The sequence below is a fragment of the Trichechus manatus genome, unplaced genomic scaffold, assembly GCF_000243295.1.
Source record: "Trichechus manatus latirostris isolate Lorelei unplaced genomic scaffold, TriManLat1.0 scaffold00012, whole genome shotgun sequence".
Lineage (NCBI taxonomy): Eukaryota > Metazoa > Chordata > Mammalia > Sirenia > Trichechidae > Trichechus > Trichechus manatus.
This window is the reverse complement of record NW_004443948.1, coordinates 26,539,523-26,552,173: the sequence shown is the minus strand read 5'-3', so window position 1 is coordinate 26,552,173 and position 12,651 is coordinate 26,539,523. Positions and strand designations below refer to the sequence as shown.

Genomic DNA, 12,651 nt, shown 5'->3' with positions numbered 1-12,651 from the left:
TCATGGCTTGAGTCAGGTGCAACTTAGTCCTCAAAGAAGAACTTCGCTGCTAACCAAAAAGTCAGTAGTTCAAATCCACCAGCTGCTCCTTGGAGACCCAGTGGGGCAGTTGTATTCTGTCCTATAGTATCACTATAAATTGGAATCTACTCTATGGCAATGTTTTATTTGTTTGTTTCTTTTATATACATATGTATCTACACACATTTTAAGTTATAGGGAATAAAGTTTACTTTGGTAGATAGTGTTAAACAAAATTAAAGTTGCATACATTAGTAACATAACTCAGCATCCTTAATTTTGTATAAGTGTGAATTATTTTCTTGTTTTCCTGTATTCTGCTAGATCACATACCTAAACTGCTTTATAAGTCTGATAAGCTGAAATTTATCTCCACTGTTCTTCCTTATGCTGTGATTCTAAACAAAGCTTTTCATAAGCTTCTTCTATTTCTTGGTCCATCTCATCATCAATATCATCCAAGTATGCATCACCCAAAAAAAACCAAACAAGCTCATTACGATTAAGCCGATTCCGACTCGTAGCGACCCTATAGGACAGAGTAGAACTGCCCTATAGGATTTCCAAGGAGCAGCTGGTGGATTCAAAATACTGACCTTTTGGTTAGCAGCTGATCTCTTAACCATTGAGCCACCAGGGTGCCTATGGATCACCAGTCCCTGATAAATCTGCTCCATTTTCTACATAATCTGGAAAAAAAGTATTCTCTTTCAAGTAACTCTTGATATTTCTCTTAGTAATCTGGATCAGCCGCAGTGAAAAGAGCACCATTAGATGTATAAAATGTTGGTTAATTCATATAATAGTTAGGATCATTTTCAGGTGTTGCTTGTCTGTGCATGGATGTTGCATGGACCCTATCCCAGTTACTCCACCTGAGTTCTACAAGCTTCAAGAGCATCTGTTTTGCATCTCTGCTGCAATTTGCATCTCGGACAATATTTTCAATTCTCTGAATAATTCCTTCCATATCAATCTTTTCTTTATCCTTCCAGGCATCATCCAAAACCGACCCTGTCAATTTCAGTAATTTTACTGCACAAACTTGGTTGTCATCCACAGGATTGGGAAAAAGGGCATTCAGTAACTCCTGAAGACCAACTTGGAGAATATCTCCTCTTGTTACCTGCCCATTTGCTCCCTTGATCTCCACGTTAAGATAAAGTTATCCTAGAAAGAGTACAAATGCGTGAAATCGTTTTCCAGTCACTTCATCCCCTTTTGCAGCTAGATCTTTAACTTTGTATTCAGTCCGACATCTTAGGGCTGATTTTCAGCCCTGGTCTCATTCTTGCAAAGAATTTTTCAAAAACAAGACATGAAAGATAGAAATTCACAGAAAAATTTACAATAGTTCTGGGAAGATGTAGAGCTCCATAATCTATATCAATTTGTTCTTAAGGTTGGAGAAACTTCAAGAGCAAACAATTGGAAGAAAAAGGTAATGTGGAAATTCCCTGTGTCTGTTATGAGAGATACAACCTCCTCCCACCTCCCCTTGCATCAAAAACAAAAGAAGCTTGGAAAAGCCTTATATGTTCATTAAGATATTCTGAAGGCTATTTCCAATGTCTTTAATATGAAAATAGATTTCTATTCTAATTTAATCTACAGGCAAAGAAAGAATGAGCCCATTGGAGATTTGAGAAATAATCTTTTTATCACCTTTAGATAGCATTCAGGAGTAGATCCTGAAGCATAAGTGAACCCAGATCTCTTTTCTCTGTGAACAGCAGTAAGGCCAAAATAGAGGATATAACAGGTAAGCAATTACTGCAATGAGTGAAAAATACCCCATTACCAGATCTCCAACACTTCTGTGGATATGTTGAAAGAGGTTTGGAACAAAAGCATAAAAATATCCAGAAAATACTTCGCTGGTCTTACAGTAAAACAATTAGGTGTTCCCATTCCTGTCGGTAAGCCCAAGGCAAAGGAGCTTTTCGATAAAGATGAGTGTAGGTAGATAAAAAAGCAGAAAGAAAGTTGGAAAAATAATTCCCTTACACTAGCTAAGACACTGAAGGGAAAAGCAGAAACAAAAAAGAAAAACAAAACAAGGTAGATGATCACTGAAGGTGCTCTGAGGGGGAACCAATTAACTAAATTACTATTTTATGCTAAACTCACAAGGAGAAATTTTATTTAAATGTTAAAGAGAGAACTTGAAAATGTGTGTTGATCTGGGTGCCAAAACATCTACTCTATACCTTTTTACAAAACACATTTCTTTTTTCCTGAAGAGTAAAAAACCTAGTAAGTGGTAGCTATTGTTCATACTCAGATTTTTCCATGTTCCAGCCTGGCCATCACCTTCAGATGTTTTATTTGAGGAACATTCTTTCTTCCTTTGCAACATCACATCTGGTATACTGTGCAAATAGAATTACCAGTACATGCTCTTCTTGTGTACTCTTTTTTCTGAAAGATCTAAAAACATCTCTATCCATAATCAGGCCATAGGCACTTTTGACATTGATTTAGCAGTATCCGTGTGTCTGAGTCAAACACTAATTGAAGATCTCCACAAAGAGACAAGTTCTTTGTGAGCTCAATTTTCTACCGACATTGGCATAATCATTTGAGTTCATAAAGTTTCAGACTGATGCATCCATGTCTTTATGCAAGCTCCCACAATACTCTCTAAAACTAGAAGATAAAAACCTGTTGCCATTGAGTCGATTCTGACTCATAACGACCCTACAGGACAGAGTGGAACTGCCCCATAGACTTTCCAAGGAGCACCTGGTATATTCAAACTGCCAATCTTTTGGTTAACAGCCATAGTTCTTAACCACTATGCCACCAGGGTTTCTGTACTAAAACCAAGAGTGGAAAGCCTAGTAGAGTAGCTTGTACTCATACCTTGCATTTATCTATGTAATAAACCTATCCTTCCAGTTAAGAAACCCATCCGGAGAGGATATTGATATATTGATAGTACTGAACGCAAATGCTGTTCCATACTTTGTGCCACATTAGGGTACATATAATCTAGCTGTAGATTTGTGTTCTGACTTCTTTAATGTCCTTTAGGTAAGTGTTTAATACTTCTTTGCTTTTGCCTGGGAACATCAACAATATACCTGGATTACTGAGGCACTCTCCTTCTTTACACAATTTCTTATCCAGGGTCTTTATGGCGTTCAGTATCCCTATGTAGACGATCTATTGCTATGTTCAAACCATGAGGTTATCTGTACCCAACTGATTATATTTATGTACTTCCTTATGGAGCTCAGAGAGGATTTAAAATTTCCAACAGAAACTTTACATTTTTCAAGATAAAACGGATTACCTAGGACACGACTTAGCCAAAAGAGATGCTCACTTCACTTCTGACAGATTACAAACCATTTAAATACTCCTGGTAGCTAAGAGATATTTAAGAAGATTTCTGAATCCTACTGGCTTCATTAGGGAACAAATTCCCAATTTTTTTGAAATTACCACACCTATGAGGTGTCTGGAGCCCTGGTAGGGCAGTGGTTACAAGCTCAGCTGTTAACCAAAAGGTTGGCAGTTTGAATCCAGCAGCTGCTCCTTGGAAACCCCAGGGGGCAGTTCTACTCTGTCCTATAGGGTCACTATAGTCAGAATTGACTAGACAGCAACGGGTTTTGTTTTGTTTTTTTATGAGGTGCCTTGGTGGCACAAACAATTTGTGCTTGGCTACTAACCCAAAGGTTAACAGTTCAAACCCACCCAGCAATACTGTGGAAGAAACGCATAGAGACCTACTTCTGAAAGGTCCCAGCCATGAAAACCTATGGACAGTTCTACTCTGACACACATGGGGTCACTATGAGTTGGAGTCTACTCGATGGCAACTGGTAGTGATAGATAAATCCTCAAGGCAACCCTACAAGGTATATACTATTATTACACCCATTGTAGAGATGAAGAAAATGAAACACAGAGAGGTTAAAAAACTTGGTCAAATCACACAGTTAGGAAATAGAATTCAGGTTCAACACAGGCAAACTGACTACAGTCTTTGCTCTTAACTAGTACCTTTTATTGCTTAATCAAGCTATTGTTATAAACCATTTAAGTTAAACAGCGGAATGAAGCTCATCAAATCTGTTTTAGAAAAATACTAAGTTTCTAATCATATCACACATCCATGTGCATTGTTCTGTGTGAATTACCACTTTGTTTCTTGATTTTCAGTTCTACTTCCTGCCTCGATGTTGCTTGACCTCAAAGCCCAGACTCCTTGATTAGGTCTTCAATAACCTCGTTATTCTTGTTGGCTCCATTTCCCCAAAAGTGGTTCCTTTATTCTTCTTTCTCCTAGCCTCAGACTCAGGGATCTAAAAGACTTTCTCTCTCCATAATAATATAAGGCCTGCCAGATACGACTGCCACCCCCACTGGGAGTCCTAGCATCCTCTCCGCCTCCTCTACCTTCTCCATCCACACTAGACAGGATTGGATACAGTTTTTCTCACCATTTCAAACATTATGAGTTTTGACTACTGCCTATGGAGGGGCATACCCTGTATTTGGGTTTCACATTTGGTTATGAATGTGTCCCTTTTCCTCAACATTACATTTTTGAAGTCCCACCATGTGTTTCAGCCTAATCATAAAAAACTACAATTCAAGAACTTTGTTTTTAACACCCTTCTTTACTATAAAATTTGCTCTGGTAGATTTACTGGTGCCTATATTCACATGGGAGCTCTGGTGGCACAATGGTTAACAGCTCAGCTACTAACCAAAATGTTGGCGGTTCAGATCCATCAGCTGGTCCTTGGAAACCCTATGGGGCAGTTCTACTCCGTGCTATAAGGTCAGTATAAGTAGGAGTCAACTCGACAGCAAATGGATTTTTGGGGGGTATACAGAGATTTTAAGTGGTGATACATGCCACAACATGAAAGAATCTTGAAAACTATATGCTGAACAAAGTAAGTCAGTCACAAAAGGACAGATACTATATGACCTCCCTTATATGAAATAAACAAATATATAGAAACCAAAGCTTACTAGTGGTGACCAGGAATTGGAAGGAGGGATAAAAAGGGAGTTTTTGCTTAAGGGACGTTGAGTTTACATTAATGGTGGTAGAATAATTACGGAAAAGATAGGGAAATAGTTACTAAACATGAAGAGTGTAATTAATGTCACTGGATTTTGCATATAGAAACTGTTGAATTAGTGAATATTTTGTTGTGTATGTTTGCAACACAAGAAAAAGTCTGCAATTTTTTAAAAAAGGAATTGAACTGGTAAACTATTTCAACAGATTTCCAGTTTAAATGCTTATTTGTTTTGAGTTTAAGCATTAAAATAAAATTTAATTAGCATCTTCGACTTGCATTCAAAAGCAGATACTTTGTTGTGAAACATTTATATCTCTCAATACCTGATTGTTATCAAGAGGGTTTATTCTTGAAATCTCTTTCATTATTATTCAACTTCAACATTGTTTACAAATATATTTTCTCCAACTTGTACCAAAAATATTAGTTAAATATATGGATGTAGAGTTCCATTTCTTGGAGTCTTCAGTGATTTTTTTCTTTAATTCTTCTCATTTTCATTCAAATGTAGTAAAGTAGTAATATCAGCAACAACTCCTAAGAAATTACTCTAGCCATTAGAGTCAACAAGACTTAATTTCAAACTCTGTTTTTTCTATTTTTTAGCTAACTGATTTTCAACAAATAAATCTCTTTGAATTTAAGTTTCTTCATCGATAAGATAAAATTTATTTTATATACATATATATAACTGGTTTGTGTTAAGAATTATAAATAATATATACAAAGTCAGTAGCACAAAGCCTGGAATGTTCTTTGAAAAAATAAACACATGGTAATAACACACTAAATAAGCCTGGGTAGTGCAAGTGGTATGCCATCTGCTGCTAACTGGTAGCTCAATAGAGCCCTGGTGGTGCAGTGGTTAAGAGCTCAGCTGCTAACCAAAAGGCTGGAAGTTCAAATCCACCAGCTGCTCCTTGGAAACACTACGGGGCAGTTTACTCTGTCCTATAGGGTCGCTATGAGTCAGAATCAACTTAACGGCAATAGGTTTTAGTTTCTGGTAACTGAAAGGTTGACAGAATCCACCCAATGGCTCTGCAGAAGAAAGGCCTGGCAATCTGCGTCTATAAAGATTACAGCCAAGAAAACCCTGTGAAGCAGTTGTACTCTGTAATACATGGGGTGGCCGTGAGTTAGGGCCAACTCCTAGGCAGGTGTGATGGTCAAGCTTGTGTGTCAGCTTGGCTGGACCATGATTCTCGCTGGTTTGGCAGTTATGATATAGTTTGACAGTCTATGATGTTGTGATCACTTCCATGATGAGATTTGATATAATGTGATCCCCTCCATGATGGGATCTGCTGTGAGTAGCCAATCAGTTGAAAGGGAGTTTCCTGGGTGTGTGGCCTGCGTGGAATATAAGTGGACATTCTGGCAAGGCTAATGGGCTTTTGTTTATTCTGGATCCTGCAGCTGGCTCCTATTCTTCAGACCTCCAGTTCTTAAGACTGAGCTAGCAGTGTATCTGAGGTCTTGCCAGCCAACGTTGGGATTTACCCATTTTCACAGCTTGTGAGCGAGAGCCCTGCACTCTGACCTGCCCGTCTTGGGTTCACCAGCCCCTGTAGCTATGTGAATCAGGAGAAACCTCTATCCTGATCCATTGTCTTGGGACATTCCAGCCTCTACAACCTCATGGGCCATTTCCTTGATATAAATCTCTCTCAATATATATTTATATGCCTTTCTAGTTTTGTTTCTTTAGAGAACCTAGTCTAAGACAGCAGGTAATAACAACAACTACAATAGCACACTATTATACATTAGTATATCATCAAAATATTATCCTCCAAGGATATTAATTGTTAGGGTGGGAAAAAGTTTCAAAAAACAAGTTTCATCTTAAAATTGAATGTGTTTGTTTTGATTTTAATGGACCTGCCATGACTTTAGCTCAGACTTCTTTGCTTAATTCAGTACAGTGTGAACAACACTCATTCTATGATCTCAGGGTATTGATGAACATTTCATTATTTCCAAAAGGGTTTTTCTTCCCTGAAAATCTGTAGGGTATAAGGCCTGCCCCTTTATAAATAGTCAGCAAATGTTTCTCCTTTAGCATCTTTGGAAAACCACAATAGTATCCGTGAAATAATTGAGAACTGAGCTTAAAATGCAAACATTTTATGGAAAAGGCAAGTTAATATTTTTATTTCCCGAATATTGAAAATGTCAAGCATGTAACTCATATTTTGTTTTTGTGGGTTTTGAAACAAACAGCATAGTGCAAAATGTGTGTTCAAATTGGTAAATCTGCTATGCACAAATAGATCAGCTAATGGTCTGGAAGATATGTAACATACTGTATCCAAATTGTTCTCCGATAAGAGAGGCTGAAAGTCTAGAGATGCACATTTTTCAAATAAACTGGCAGAGCTATTATAGCAATGGGATTTGCCAGAACAGCACATGCAGGTCTTGGTTGATTCAACTTTCATTGTTGAGCTCAAATTATTGCATTTTCTTGAACTCTTCCACTGTGTCAGTATGACACAATACAAGTAACTAACTAAAGATGATCTAGTGCATTTCAGAGTGCTAAAAAATATAAATACTCATATAAAAGGCTTTGTTTTTAGATGTCTGTATTCTATACTGCATCTGTCTTACTGAATAGTGCAGAAAAGACTCCTTGGGCTGCTGTTCCTCCTGCGTTGTTCTTGGTCCTCCAGAGCCCAGTGCTCCCTTGCCTTCCCCTTTAGTTCAATCTTTATCTTTCAAATTGTATAGAAGCAAGTCTTTCCAGTTAGACACAATAACAAAAATAGACTAACAAACTTCAAGATCTAAAGGGGGAAGACATTATTCTAACATTGTAGTTTGTCTGTGCAGTGCTTTGAATATATTTTTTTCCCTTTATTGAATCATTAAAGATTCTCAGTATTAACGGGAACAAAACCCAGCATCTCATCCAACCTGGGAGTTCCCTTAAAAACACCTGCATCAGTTGATCATATAGTTGCTTCAGGAATGTTATATTCATGGTCTGGGGTTATTTATAAAGAGATCAATTTTACTTATTTATAAAAAGACCAATTTATTGTGAATATTTTATGTACTGCACTTAATCTGCCATTCTCCAATTTATGCCCATGGTTCTGCTCAACCTTCTGGACCAGAGCAGACAAAATTTGTTATTCATTATTCACTCATATAACGAACACTTATGGAGCACTATCAGGTACTGATTTAGGCATTGGTGATTAGTAATGAGCAAAATAGATTAAATCCTTGATATCATTGTCTTCATATTTTAGTAGATTTGAGATAATATACAGGAAAACAAGTAAAATATATACTCTGTTAGGTGGAAATAAGTGCTGAAAAAATATAAGCGAGAGGGTACTAGGAAGTGTGTGTGTGTGTGTCTGCAGGAGTTAATCATTTAGATCAGTGGCCATGGAAGTCCTCACCAAGAAGGTGACTTTCAGTGACCAAGGTAAGGATTTGTTAGGTGCCATCAAGTCGGTTCCAACTCATAGCGATCTGATGTACAAGAGAACAAAACACTGCCCGGTCCTGCGCCATCCTCACAATCGTTGTTATGCTTGAGCCTATTGTTGCAGCCACAGTGTCAATTCATTTGATTGAGGGTTCTCCTCTTTTTAGCTAACCCTCTATTTTACCAAGCATGATGTCCTTCTCCAGAGACTGATCCCTTCTGATTACATGTCCAAAGTATCCAAGATGAAGTCTTGCCATCCTTGCTTCTAAGGAGCATTCTGACTGTACTTCAAGGCAGATTTGTTCATCCTTCTGGCAGTTCATGGTACATTCAATATTCTTCACCAACACCATAATTCAAAGGCATCAGTTCTTCTTGGTCTTCTTTATTCATTGTCCAGTTTTTGCGTGCATATGAGGTGATTGAGTACACCATGGCTTGGGGAGCCAAATGCCTCTTTCGAGAAAGATTTCCGGGCAGAAGAAACGGGAAGAAAAAAGGTCCTAGTGTAAGCCATTGTATTTCATCTGCTCCATGCCATTCCCTCAGATATTTAATGATCAGTTTTATATCATTCAGTAATTTCTTTTTTTTAGTTGAAAATCCCCAGTGTCTTGCTTTATATCACATATAAAATAACTCACACATCCTTTAACAGCACAGCGGCCTCTTTCCTGGGAACATTGAGAACATTCTCTGTTTTGTGTTTACCCTCTTTTTTTCTCATTTACTTAGGATAATACTAAAGATTCCATTGCACCAGTTCAGGAATTACAGAAATAGATGAATCGATTGGTTATGTTTCTAGTGCTTTTTTAAGAAGTGTAGTCCTGACATGGTTTCAAACTTTGTTGACTATTCATTTCTCGTTTGTATTATTTATAAATTTATAAATTCCATTTATTCTCTCTCTTATTTTCTTACTTCCTCCCACTCTCCCATCCCAAAATGAGCCACAGAATTACATAGTCTTCCTAAACATTCAATTATTCTATTTTTATCTCGGGCAAGGCTGAGGATGCAAGAATGTAGCTTAGGGCATCTGTCAAAGATCAGTCCTCATTTAAACTTTGTTCTTTAACATCTATCTCATTGGTACCTAGCAACAGAACTGGAATTGCTAAGTAACTAATTGGAGCCCTGGTGGCACAATGGTTAAGAGCTTGGCTGCTAACCAAAAGGTCAGCAATTTGAATGCACAGCCGCTCCTTGGAAACCTTATGGGGCAGTTCTACTCTGTCCTATAGGGTTGCTGGGAGTCGAAATCAGCTCAATAGCAATGGATTGCTAAATTTTGACAAACCTCTGTGAAGTGTCATTATTATGTAATTTTTCTCTAAAAGTCAAGGTGATAAATATCAGTGAAGCATAGGGAAATGGTATTGGAGACTTCACCTCCCTTAGCTACACAAATCTCTCTCTCGGTTTTAGACACTCACTAAAAATCCCTTCAGTTAATAACACCTGTTATAAATAGGATGAACATGTAATTTATCATTCATATTTGGATTTTTGTGAGTAAACGTGGGTACTATTAACAATTAAGACAGGGAAATAGACATTAACCAGAACTATGTAAAACAAAATGGAATTATGGTTACTCCATTCATAAATAATATGTAAAAGAAGCAGCATTGCATAGTGGCTAACAGATCAGATTCTAAAATCCCAGAGAACTGGGTTTCTATCCAGTGCTCGTGAAAGAGCTGTAGGATCTTGGGAAATTCATCTGATCTCTCTAAACTTCTATGTCCACATCTGTACAGTATAACTGTCAATGTGTTTCTATCTTAGGTTTGTAATGAGGATTAATTGAGGCCATATGTACTCCGGCAACATGTGCTTGGGAGAATCAGGACTGAAGCTGGAGAGAGGATGTCTGACTCTGAAGCGCCAGCCCCTAGACCACTACATTGCTCCAGACAGCTGACGGGAATGCTAATTGGACATGCTCGGCCAAGCTGAGCAAAACTCATTGGTGAGCTCTTAATGAATCATTGAACTTTATGAAAAGTACTTATGTTTGAGAAATAAGAATGGAATTGGAGATCCCATTTTTAAGCAGTATGCTTTCACAATGACTTTCCCAAAATTTGTTAATTAAAAGGGTAAGAGGCAAGATGGAGTTTCTTAACTCTAAATCCATTGCTCTTGCACTACCCCCACACACATAAGAAACAAATAATACATTTTAGGCCTGAAACACTAATTTAAAAGACTTCACTGAGCAGGAATCAAGAATTCAATAACTGGTGTTCTGGACATGAATGGGATAGTAGATAATAAAGAAACATTTAAAAGTCTACTTTTCTCCATCAAAAACAATGTTGATTTCACCTAGCCTTGGAAATTCCATTTTTATTCCTCTAAGACTTCACTCTTGCTCTTTCTCTAACCAGGATATCTGTGTCTTTTCCTGGACTTCCCCCCCATATTATAAGAACCAGATTCATAGGCACAGCCAGTGGATCTTGTTCACTGCTTTGTTCATAATGCCTAGAATAAGTACCGGCACATAATAAGGGCTAATTAATGTATGTTGAATGGGCATGAAAGAACAATCAATTATAAAGTATAAAAATGGATAAACATTGAAAAAACAAAGCCCAGGTGCTCATGTTCTAAAAATTCCTTATCGGAGAGGAGAAAAATTCCACAAAATAAAAAATTTAATCTAAAAAATAATCGGTGTTATTACAGGGTGTCGCAAATGGTTAAGCACTCACTGGAAGGCTCCTTGGAATAAAGGTCTGGCAACATACTTTGAAAAGGTCACAGTCACTGAAAATCCTGTGGAGCACAGTTGTACTCTAATACACTTGAGGTTGCCATGGTTTGGAATCTGCTAGATGGCAACTGGTGGTTGGTTGGTGGTGTTATAAAAGTAGCTAAGAGATAGGTGACTTGTTGCATCATTTTTAAATTGTATTCTAAGCAAATAATTAAAAAAAAAATCAGACCTAGACACGTTGGTCTGTTATTAATTAATATGGCACAGATGGGAAACAAAATATTGTTTATGGTATTGCTTTGGCTGCTTTGATGAAGACATCGTGAACTAACACGTCCATTTCAAATGACCGTTGCTAGATGTAATTAACACCAACGTGCATGCAGGGGCCCTGGTGGCATAGTGGTTAAGAGCTCAGCTGCTAATTGAAAGGTCGGTGGTTGGAAGCCACCAGTCACCCCTTGGGAGAAAGATGTGGCAGTCTGCTTCTGCAAAGGTTTACAGTCGTGAGCTAACACTGAGAGAACAGAAATGACATAGAACACACATCTGACTCATTAAGTTGACAATGTCAGCGGACTTTTCCACAACAATTTCCCCCAGTGTTACTCTTTGAAGGGGGTTGATAGGCTTGTCATGAGAATAAGTGTTGTTTTCCTTTTCGTTCTTTAAGTATCTTACTCAGAAAGTGCATTGGGAAGTAGGCTAGAAATAGGCACACCCTAGCATAGGGTATAGGGTCGCTGTGAGTTGGAAGGGACTCCACAGCACCTAACAGCAACAATAAGAAGCATCTGTGATGTCCATATCAATGACAGTTTCAAAGTGACTATGAACCAAAACAGGAGCCTTGGTGCCACAATGGTTAAGCACTTGACTGATAAATGAAAGGTCGACAGCTCAAACCCACCAGAAGCTTGGCGGGAGAAAGATGTGGCAGTCTGCTTCTGTTAAGACTATAGCCTTGGAAACCCTATGGGGCAGTTCTACTCTGTCCTAAAGGGTTGCTATGAACCAGAATCGGGCTATGCCCTCCAGTCGGGCAACAGGTCACGCACCAAAACAAACTGGCAGGAGAATGCAGTTCTCACATGGATGTGAATACACAGGTCATTGGTTCCTATATTTGTTCACCAGACCTCACAGGATATCTGCCAGGAGCTGCACTGAAATGAGGAAAAGGAGGTGAAAGAGAGCCAAGCACTCCTAGCCCTCAAGGAACCCACAGGTTAATACGATTTAGACAATCAAACTTGTGCTGGCATTACAGCCTTCTGAGGACCACGTAACAATCGTATGGCAAGACGTGATGGCAGAGTGTGAGCGTAGCTGCTCCCTCCTGAGCTAGGGAAACCCATCCTTTCCTCCTGAGCTAGGGAAACCCATCCTTTCCTCCT

General features: G+C 38.3%; 1 pseudogene; it reads right to left on the bottom strand.

Moving 5' to 3' along the window:
• Nucleotides 1-387: 387 nt before the first annotated feature.
• The window catches only part of LOC101346971 (polyadenylate-binding protein-interacting protein 1-like), a 155,857-nt pseudogene continuing 143,593 nt past the window's right edge, over nt 388-12,651 (bottom strand).